Source organism: Mus musculus, chromosome 7 (genome assembly GCF_000001635.26).
Source record: "Mus musculus strain C57BL/6J chromosome 7, GRCm38.p6 C57BL/6J".
Lineage (NCBI taxonomy): Eukaryota > Metazoa > Chordata > Mammalia > Rodentia > Muridae > Mus > Mus musculus.
In genome coordinates, this window is record NC_000073.6 from 15,595,974 (window position 1) to 15,607,977 (window position 12,004).

Here is a 12,004-nt window from a genome sequence, read left to right on the forward strand (position 1 = left end):
GGTGGTTCTCCACTCCATGTGCTCTGCCTTCCCCGTGACGTCAACTCGGCCGATGGGCTGCAGCCAATCAGGGAGTGACACGTCCTAGGCGAAGGATAATTCTCCTTAATAGGGACGGGGTTTCGTTTTCTCTCTCTCTTGCTTCTTACACTCTTGCTCCTGAAGATGTAAGCAATAAAGTTTTGCCGCAGAAGATTCTGGTTTGCTGTGTTCTTCCTGGCCGGGCGTGAGAACGCGTTAATAACAATTGGTGCCGAATTCCGGGACGAGAAAAAACTCGGGACTGGCGCAAGGAAGATCCCTCATTCCAGAACCAGAACTGCGGGTCGCGGTAATAAAGGTTCCCGTAAAGCAGACTGTTAAGAAGGATTCAACTGTATGAATACAGAACTTTTCAGCTGGGGAACGAGAGTACCAGTGAGTATAGCTTTACGAGGTAAGCCTGGTCTTGAACTTTCTAAGGAAATTCAAGACAGTCTATCAGAAGTAAAGTGGAATATGTTTGGCCTTGAATTTTTTCTGGTGTTAGGAGCCCTTTTGTTCCTTTTCACATGTTATCAAGTGATTAAGATAGGGCTGAAAATTCTAGAGGAAATTCAGGACAAGCTATCAGAAGTAAAGTGGGGAGAGAGAGTAGGAACAAAGAGGAAATATGGTACACAAAATAAGTATACAGGCCTTTCCAAGGGTCTTGAACCCGAGGAAAAGTTAAGGTTAGGTAGGAATACCTGGAGAGAGATTAGAAGAAAAAGAGGAAAAAGGGAAAAGAAGAAAGATCAATTAGCGGAGGTCTCTAGGAAAAGGAGCCTGTGCTCATCGCTGGATGGGCTCGGGGAGCCAGCTCTTGGTAGCTCTGAATCAGATGATGAATTCTCCTCTGAAGAAACAGACTGGGAGGAAGAAGCAGCTCATTATGAGAAAAAAGGGTACCAGCCAGGTAAAGTGCTAGCTAATCAGTTAAGGAAGCCAAAAGCGGCTGGCGAAGGCCAGTTTGCTGATTGGCCTCAGGGCAGTCGGCTTCAAGGTCCGCCCTATGCGGAGTCCCCGCCCTGCGTAGTGCGTCAGCCCTGCGCAGAGAGACAATGCGCAGAGAGGCAGTGCGCAGACTCATTCATTCCCAGAGAGGAACAAAGGAAAATACAACAGGCATTTCCAGTCTTTGAAGGAGCCGAGGGTGGGCGTGTCCACGCTCCGGTAGAATACTTACAAATTAAAGAACTCGCCGAGTCGGTCCGTAAATACGGAACCAATGCTAATTTTACCTTGGTGCAGTTAGACAGGCTTGCCGGCATGGCACTAACTCCTGCCGACTGGCAAACGGTTGTAAAAGCCGCTCTCCCTAGTATGGGCAAATATATGGAATGGAGAGCTCTTTGGCATGAAACTGCACAAGCGCAGGCCCGAGCAAACGCAGCTGCTTTGACTCCAGAGCAGAGAGATTGGACTTTTGACTTGTTAACGGGTCAGGGAGCTTATTCTGCTGACCAGACAAACTACCATTGGGGAGCTTATGCCCAGATTTCTTCCACGGCTATTAGGGCCTGGAAGGCGCTCTCCCGAGCAGGTGAAACCACTGGTCAATTAACAAAAGTTGTCCAGGGACCTCAGGAGTCCTTCTCAGATTTTGTGGCCAGAATGACAGAGGCAGCAGAGCGTATTTTTGGAGATTCAGAGCAAGCCGCGCCTCTGGTAGAACAGCTAATCTATGAGCAAGCCACAAAGGAGTGCCGAGCGGCCATAGCCCCAAGAAAGAACAAAGGCTTACAAGACTGGCTCAGGGTCTGTCGAGAGCTTGGGGGACCTCTCACCAATGCAGGCTTAGCGGCCGCCATCCTCCAATCTCAGAACCGCTCCATGAGCAGAAATGATCAGAGGACATGTTTTAATTGCGGAAAGCCTGGGCATTTTAAGAAAGATTGCAGAGCTCCAGATAAACAGGGGGGGACTCTCACTCTTTGCTCTAAGTGTGGCAAGGGTTATCATAGAGCTGACCAGTGTCGCTCTGTGAGGGATATAAAGGGCAGAATCCTTCCCCCACCTGATAGTCAATCAACTGATGTGCCAAAAAACGGGTCATCGGGCCCTCGGTCCCAGGGCCCTCAAAGATATGGGAACCGGTTTGTCAGGACCCAGGAAGCAGTCAGAGAGGCGACCCAGGAAGACCCACAAGGGTGGACCTGCGTGCCGCCTCCGACTTCCTATTAATGCCTCAAATGAGTATTCAGCCGGTGCCGGTGGAGCCTATACCATCCTTGCCCCCGGGAACCATGGGCCTTATTCTCGGCCGGGGTTCACTCACCTTGCAGGGCTTAGTAGTCCACCCTGGAGTTATGGATTGTCAACATTCCCCTGAAATACAGGTCCTGTGCTCAAGCCCTAAGGGCGTTTTTTCTATTAGTAAAGGAGATAGGATAGCTCAGCTGCTGCTCCTCCCTGATAATACCAGGGAGAAATCTGCAGGACCTGAGATAAAGAAAATGGGCTCCTCAGGAAATGATTCTGCCTATTTGGTTGTATCTTTAAATGATAGACCTAAGCTCCGCCTTAAGATTAATGGAAAAGAGTTTGAAGGCATCCTTGATACCGGAGCAGATAAAAGTATAATCTCTACACATTGGTGGCCCAAAGCATGGCCCACCACAGAGTCATCTCATTCATTACAGGGCCTAGGTTATCAATCATGTCCCACTATAAGCTCCATTGCCTTGACGTGGGAATCCTCTGAAGGGCAGCAAGGGAAATTCATACCTTATGTGCTCCCACTCCCGGTTAACCTCTGGGGAAGGGATATTATGCAGCATTTGGGCCTTATTTTGTCCAATGAAAACGCCCCATCGGGAGGGTATTCAGCTAAAGCAAAAAATATCATGGCAAAGATGGGTTATAAAGAAGGAAAAGGGTTAGGACATCAAGAACAGGGAAGGATAGAGCCCATCTCACCTAATGGAAACCAAGACAGACAGGGTCTGGGTTTTTCCTTAGTGGCCATTGGGGCAGCACGGCCCATACCATGGAAAACGGGGAATCCAGTGTGGGTTCCTCAATGGCCCCTATCCTCTGAAAAACTGGAAGCTGTGATTCAACTGGTAGAGGAACAATTAAAACTAGGCCATATTGAGCCATCTACCTCACCTTGGAATACTCCAATTTTTGTAATTAAGAAAAAGTCAGGAAAGTGGAGACTGCTCCATGACCTCAGAGCCATTAATGAGCAAATGAACTTATTTGGCCCAGTACAGAGGGGTCTCCCTGTACTTTCCGCCTTACCACGTGGCTGGAATTTAATTATTATAGATATTAAAGATTGTTTCTTTTCTATACCTTTGTGTCCAAGGGATAGGCCCAGATTTGCCTTTACCATCCCCTCTATTAATCACATGGAACCTGATAAGAGGTATCAATGGAAGGTCTTACCACAGGGAATGTCCAATAGTCCTACAATGTGCCAACTTTATGTGCAAGAAGCTCTTTTGCCAGTGAGGGAACAACTCCCCTCTTTAATTTTGCTCCTTTACATGGATGACATCCTCCTGTGCCATAAAGACCTTACCATGCTACAAAAGGCATATCCTTTTCTACTTAAAACTTTAAGTCAGTGGGGTTTACAGATAGCCACAGAAAAGGTCCAAATTTCTGATACAGGACAATTCTTGGGCTCTGTGGTGTCCCCAGATAAGATTGTGCCCCAAAAGGTAGAGATAAGAAGAGATCACCTCCATACCTTAAATGATTTTCAAAAGCTGTTGGGAGATATTAATTGGCTCAGACCTTTTTTAAAGATTCCTTCCGCTGAGTTAAGGCCTTTGTTTGGTATTTTAGAAGGAGATCCTCATATCTCCTCCCCTAGGACTCTTACTCTAGCTGCTAACCAGGCCTTACAAAAGGTGGAAAAAGCCTTACAAAATGCACAATTACAACGTATTGAGGATTCGCAGCCTTTCAGTTTGTGTGTCTTTAAGACAGCACAATTGCCAACTGCAGTTTTGTGGCAGAATGGGCCATTGTTGTGGATCCATCCAAACGTATCCCCAGCTAAAATAATAGATTGGTATCCTGATGCAATTGCACAGCTTGCCCTTAAAGGTCTAAAAGCAGCAATCACCCACTTTGGGCGAAGTCCATATCTTTTAATTGTACCTTATACCGCTGCACAGGTTCAAACCTTGGCAGCCACATCTAATGATTGGGCAGTTTTAGTTACCTCCTTTTCAGGAAAAATAGATAACCATTATCCAAAGCATCCAATCTTACAGTTTGCCCAAAATCAATCTGTTGTGTTTCCACAAATAACAGTAAGAAACCCACTTAAAAATGGGATTGTGGTATATACTGATGGATCAAAAACTGGCATAGGTGCCTATGTGGCTAATGGTAAAGTGGTATCCAAACAGTATAATGAAATTTCACCTCAAGTGGTAGAATGTTTAGTGGTTTTAGAAGTTTTAAAAACCTTTTTAGAACCCCTTAATATTGTGTCAGATTCCTGTTATGTGGTTAATGCAGTAAATCTTTTAGAAGTGGCTGGAGTGATTAAGCCTTCCAGTAGAGTTGCCAATATTTTTCAGCAGATACAATTAGTTTTGTTATCTAGAAGATCTCCTGTTTATATTACTCATGTTAGAGCCCATTCAGGCCTACCTGGCCCCATGGCTCTGGGAAACGATTTGGCAGATAAGGCCACTAAAGTGGTGGCTGCTGCCCTATCATCCCCGGTAGAGGCTGCAAGAAATTTTCATAACAATTTTCATGTGACGGCTGAAACATTACGCAGTCGTTTCTCCTTGACAAGAAAAGAAGCCCGTGACATTGTTACTCAATGTCAAAGCTGCTGTGAGTTCTTGCCAGTTCCTCATGTGGGAATTAACCCATGCGGTATTCGACCTCTACAGGTCTGGCAAATGGATGTTACACATGTTTCTTCCTTTGGAAAACTTCAATATCTCCATGTGTCCATTGACACATGTTCTGGCATCATGTTTGCCTCTCCGTTAACCGGAGAAAAAGCCTCACATGTGATTCAACATTGCCTTGAGGCATGGAGTGCTTGGGGGAAACCCAGACTCCTTAAGACTGATAATGGACCAGCTTATACGTCTCAAAAATTCCAACAGTTCTGCCGTCAGATGGACGTGACCCACCTGACTGGACTTCCATACAACCCTCAAGGACAGGGTATTGTTGAGCGTGCGCATCGCACCCTCAAAACCTATCTTATAAAACAGAAGAGGGGAATTGAAGAGATTTTACCCCGAGCACCAAGAGTGTCTGTGTCTATGGCACTCTTTACACTCAATTTTTTAAATATTGATGCTCATGGCCATACTGCGGCTGAACGTCATTGTACAGAGCCAGATAGGCCCAATGAGATGGTTAAATGGAAAAATGTCCTTGATAATAAATGGTATGGCCCGGATCCTATTTTGATAAGATCCAGGGGAGCTATCTGTGTTTTCCCACAGAATGAAGACAACCCATTTTGGATACCAGAAAGACTCACCCGAAAAATCCAGACTGACCAAGGGAATACTGATGTCCCTCGTCTTGGTGATGTCCAGGGCGTCAATAATAAAAAGAGAGCAGCGTTGGGGGATAATGTCGACATTTCCACTCCCAATGACGGTGATGTATAATGCTCAAGTATTCTCCTGCTTTTTTACCACTAACTGGGAACTGGGTTTGGCCTTAATTCAGACAGCCTTGGCTCTGTCTGGACAGGTCCAGACGACTGACACCATTAACACTTTGTCAGCCTCAGTGACTACAGTCATAGATAAACAGGCCTCAGCTAATGTCAAGATACAGAGAGGTCTCATGCTGGTTAATCAACTCATAGATCTTGTCCAGATACAACTAGATGTATTATGACAAATAACTCAGCTGGGATGTGAACAAAAGTTTCCGGGATTGTGTGTTATTTCCATTCAGTATGTTAAATTTACTAGGGCAGCTAATTTGTCAAAAAGTCTTTTTCAGTATATGTTACAGAATTGGACGGCTGAATTTGAACAGATCCTTCGGGAATTGAGACTTCAGGTCAACTCCACGCGCTTGGACCTGTCCCTGACCAAAGGATTACCCAATTGGATCTCCTCAGCATTTTCTTTCTTTAAAAAATGGGTGGGATTAATATTATTTGGAGATACACTTTGCTGTGGATTAGTGTTGCTTCTTTGATTGGTCTGTAAGCTTAAGGCCCAAACTAGGAGAGACAAGGTGGTTATTGCCCAGGCGCTTGCAGGACTAGAACGTGGAGCTTCCCCTGATATATCTATGCTTAGGCAATAGGTCGCTGGCCACTCAGCTCTTATATCCCATGAGGCTAGTCTCATTGCACGGGATAGAGTGAGTGTGCTTCAGCAGCCCGAGAGAGTTGCACGGCTAAGCACTGCAGTAGAAAGGCTCTGCGGCATATATGAGCCTATTCTAGGGAGACATGTCATCTTTCAAGAAGGTTGAGTGTCCAAGTGTCCTTCTCTCCAGGCAAAACGACACGGGAGCAGGTCAGGGTTGCTCTGGGTAAAAGCCTGTGAGCCTAAGAGCTAATCCTGTACATGGCTCCTTTACCTACACACTGGGGATTTGACCTCTATCTCCACTCTCATTAATATGGGTGGCCTATTTGCTCTTATTAAAAGGAAAGGGGGATATGTTGGGAGCCGCGCCCACATTCGCCGTTACAAGATGGCGCTGACAGCTGTGTTCTAAGTGGTAAACAAATAATCTGCGCATGTGCCGAGGGTGGTTCTCCACTCCATGTGCTCTGCCTTCCCCGTGACGTCAACTCGGCCGATGGGCTGCAGCCAATCAGGGAGTGACACGTCCTAGGCGAAGGATAATTCTCCTTAATAGGGACGGGGTTTCGTTTTCTCTCTCTCTTGCTTCTTACACTCTTGCTCCTGAAGATGTAAGCAATAAAGTTTTGCCGCAGAAGATTCTGGTTTGCTGTGTTCTTCCTGGCCAGGCGTGAGAACGCGTTAATAACAGTTGTTATCATGCAGAAGAATGCGAATCGACCCATTCCTCTCTCCTTGTACTGAGGTCAAATCTAAGTGGATCATGGAACATCACATAAAACCAGAGACATTGACACTTATAGAGGAGAAAGTGGGTAAAAGTCTTGAAGATATAAGCACAGGGATAAAATGCCTGAATAGAACAGCAATGGCTTATGCTGTAAGATCGAGGATTGACAAATGGGACCTCATGAAACTGCAAAGCTTCTGCAAGGCAAAAGACACAGTCAGTAATACAAAAAGACCACCAACAGATTGGGAAAGGATCTTTACCTATCTTAAATCATATAGGGGACTAATATCCAAAATATATAAAGAACTCAAGAGGGTGGACTCGAGAAAATCTAATAACCCCCTTAAAGATGGGGCTCAGAGCTGAACAAAGAATTCTCGCCCGAGGAATAATGAAAGGCTGAAAAACACCTGAAAAAAATGTTCAACATCCTTAATCATCAGGGAAATGCAAATCAAAACAATCCTGAGATCCCATCTCACCAGTCAGAATGGCTAAGATCAAAAATTCAGGTGACAGCAGATGCTGGCGAGGATGTGGAGAACGAGGAATACTCCTCCATTGTTGGTGGGATTGCAAGCTTGTACAACCATTCTGGAAATCAGTCTGGTGGTTCCTCAGAAAATTGGACATAGTACTACTGGAGGATTCCGCAATACCTCTCCTGGGCATATATCCAGAAGATGTTCCAACCGGTAAGAAGGACACATACTCAACTATATTCATAGCAGCCTTATTTATAATAGCCAGAAGCTGGAAAGAACCCATGTGCTCCTCAACAGAGGAATGAATACAAAAAATGTGATACATTTACACAATGGAGTACTACTCAGCTATTAAATAGAATGAATTATCGAATATCCTAGGCAAATGGTTGGACTTGGAGGGCATCATCCTGAGTGAGGTAACGCAATCACAAAGAACTCAAATGAAATGTACTCACTGATAAGTGGATATTAGCCCAGAAACTTAGTATAGCGAGATATAAGGTACAAGATGCAAAACACATAAAACTGAAGAAGAACGAAGACCAAAGTGTGGACACTTTGCCCCTTCTTAGAATTGGGAACAAAACACCCATGGAAGGAGTTACAGAGACAAAGTTTGGAGCTGTGACAAAACGATGGACCATCTAGAGACTGCCATATCCAGGGATCCACCCCATAATCAGCTTCCAAACGCTGACACCATTGCATACACTAGCAAGATATTGCTGAAAGGACCCAGATATAGCTGTCTCATGTGAGACTATGCCGGGTCCTAGCAAACACAGAAGTGGATGCTCACAGTCAGCTAATGGATGGATCACAGGGCTCCCAATGGTGGAGCTAGAGAAAGTACCCAAGGAGCTAAATGAATCTGCAACCCTACAGGTGGAACAACATTATGAACTAACCAGTACCCCGGAGCTCTTGACTCTAGCTACATATGTATCAAAAATGGCATAGTCGGCCATCACTGGAATGAGAGGCCCATTGGACACATAAACTTTATATACCCCAGTACAGGGGAATGCCAGGGCCAAAAAGTTGGTTTTGGGTGGGTAGGGAATTGGGGGGGGGGGGGTTATGGGGGATTTTTGGGATAGCATTGGAAATGTAATTGAGGAAAATACGTAATAAAAAATATTAAAAATTAAAAAAAACTAAAAGATATTTATTACCATACTTAGCTGGCTTTACTTCAATAAAATCTACTTTCCAATAGGCTCCAGGGTGATCTTCTCATAGTCTTCTCCCAGGAGGATATCTTGAATGTCCTACATTAGTCATGGCACATAGTACACACTTCTTAACTACTGCTTCTGCAACATCAGAGAGTCTTAAAACATAAAAAGTAGATGCTTTGACCAGTGTTTGCAGGTGTTTGGCTCCCAGGTGGGACAGCAGATGTATATTTTCAATAAATCTTTTCCCTTCTTTTTGTGGCAATATTATTTTACCATTACTGGCTGCTGGTTGGCACTGTGAATTTTCTGCAGTAAACCCTAAATTGTCCATTTGTTTCATATCTTCAGGGATAGGTATACTCAAAACTCTGGCTACACAGTTTCAGTTCTGGCAAAGCAACTTTCTGGAGAGATTCTCTCTGTCGAGGCCTGAAGGGCAGTATCATAGGGCTGAGTGCAGCCTGTTTAGCTTTAACATCAGCCATGTTATTTCCCCTTGTCACAGCATTGTGTCCTTTATGATGTCCAGGACAATATATAATGGCCACTTTGGCAGGCAGATGCATAGCCTCAAGGAGACTCAGAATCTCCTGTATATTTTCTATGTCCTTTCCTGCTGACATCGGCAACCCTCTTTGTCTATAGATGGCACCTTGGACGTGGGCTGTAGCAAAAGCTTACCTGCTATTGGTGTAAATGTTAATGGACTGCCCCTCAGCCATCTGAAGGGCCTTGGTCAGGGCAATTAATTCAGCTTTTTGAGCTGATGTAACTTCTGGCAGGTTGCTAGCCCACACGATTCGCTTACCATCTACCACTGCCACACCTGCCATCCTCTTACCTTCCACTAGGAAACTGCTTCCATCTGTCTGCCAGTTTGGAACACCTGGCCATGGCAAGTCGCGTACATCACTTCGAATCCCAATTTCCTCCACAAGGATGTCTGCACAGCAGTGAAGGGTGAGGAATCGTCCATTTCAGGCAGGAAGGTAACAGGTCTGAGAATAGCAGGAGGAGCAAACATGACCCGTTCAGTCAGCAGCAGAATCTGGTAGTGAGTCATCCCGGCATTTGTCATCCATCAGTCTGGGGGCTGGCGGATAATGCCAGTTCTGCTAGCAATCTCTTGGTCCCCTGCCAGCATTCTCTCTCCGTGGTTGCAGCAAGGTGCAGGTCATCAACATATTGAAGCAGAGTTATCTGGGAGTTTTCAGCTCAGAAGGAGGCTAAATCTCATTGTGCGGCCTTATCAAAAGGGTGGGGGAGTTTTTGAACCCCTGGGGTAACCGAGTCCAGGTCAATTGTCCCATTTGTCCAGTGTCAGTATCTCTCCACTCAAACGCGAATATGGGCTCGCTGGAGAGATGTAACTTCAGGCAAAAGAAAGCATCTTTTAAATCAAGTACTGTGTACCATTTTCTCTCCAGAGAGAGTGGGCCGAGGAGGTTATAGGGATTAAAAACAGTTGGGTGAATATCTTGTACCCTCTAATTAACCTCTCTCAGGTCTTGGACTGGTCGATAGTCACTCGTGCCAGCTTTCTCTGCTGGCAGTACAGGAGTATTCCAGCGTGACTGGCAATTACCAAAATACCTACTTGAAATAGTCTCTGAATATATGGCCTGATTTTATCTCTTGTTTCATGGCTCATTGGGTATTGTCTCACTCCTATAGGGGTTGGGTCTGTTTTCAGTCCCATAACCACAGGGGAAACTTTGACAACCATTCCCATGCCTCCAGTCTCTTCCCATGCTCTAGGGAAAGCAGTCAACCAATCTTTTAGGTCTGGCACCTCCGTTTGCTTTATGCCTTCATGCAGTCTGTATTCTTCCTCAAGCTGCAGGGCTAAAACTACAGAGGTGGGAGGTTCCCAACTTATTCTCAGCCCTTCTTGGGTAAAGCTAATCCGGGCCTTTAATTTAGTCAGAAGATCTATTCCTAGAAGCGGTGTGGGACATTCCGGAATGGCCAAGAAGGAATGACTCACTTGGCCTTTCCGCAGATCTACAGTGCACGCAGTGTCCAGGGGTATTGTTTCTGACTAGTGGCTCCAATCACTATGGTTCTTTTATTTTTTTAAATTTTCCCAGCGGATGTTTCAACACAGAATGCTCTGCCCCTGTGTCAATTAAAAAGTCCATGGGAGTCCCCTCCACCATCAGGGTTACCCTAGGCTCCCCTATTCATCATCTTTCAGAGTCAGGTACTTAGGGGCCCTTCCCTCCTTCTTTGGGCATTCCCATGCCCATGTCCTTTTTGCTTGCAATAGGCACATTGTTCCTTCTCTAAAATCTTCTGGACAGACCTTCTTCCTTCAGGTCTGGGTTCCTTGTTGCCTAGGTACCCTGTCTGTCTATTCTCTGGCCTGTTCCTTTCTTCACGTTCCCCTACTACTGCGGCCAAAATCCTGCTTAAATTCCTGTCCTGTCTTCTTTCCCTCTTATTCTCCCTCTCTTGTGATACACCTTTTCTGCCTCCCTGACTAAATCTTATAAAGCCATGGCATGTAATCTTTAAAAGCCATAGCAACCGCGGCTTGTTGGTTAAAAGGAATATAGTATCTATACGCTTCTATGAATATTTCTAGAAAAACAGATAGGGGCTCTGTAGGGCCCTGCATCACTTCTCTTACCTGAGCCAAATTGGTGCAGAGTCTCATCACTCCCTTTAGGCTAGAGCCCGACCAGTAAAATGTCAACATTTCCCTACCTTGAACCTTGTTGTAGTTCTAATCTGGCATGTCCAGACGGAACCCAGCGTTCCAATTATATAGATCAGATGATGACAAAAGACTAATATTGGAGGGTCTGCAGAGACTGTGGGTCTGTGGGCAGGTCATCTACAGCTCGCAAAGGAAAAGGCAAAAGTGGTGTCAGTAGCTCCATCTGCTGAAGGGCTAGTCGGTTACCGGTCCCTGCCGCCAGTCTTGGTACACTGACTGCTGCCAGCAATCCCAGAGCCGGGTTCAGGGACCTGCAGAGGCAGAAGATAGAGTGGAGGGGGAGGGGACCCTGGCCACTTGGGAGTCCCTTCAATTTCAGGATAGATCTTGGGGTTCAAGAGGAGGCTCTGTTTCGGGCAGAGCCTGTGGTTTCAGTTCTGTTCAGGCTCAGGGCTGCATGCTTGCCTGAGGAGTGGGAGCAGCTGGAGGAGGAGCCCTGCGCATTCTCATCACTGGGCCAGAAAGTGTGCTGGTCCAGGCAGGGTACTCACTGCCTCTGCTGCTGCCACCACTGTGCTTACTGCTTCTTAGGGCAGAAAGCAAGGGCTCTGTGCTGACGCACCCACACACATGAGAGCAGTGGGGGG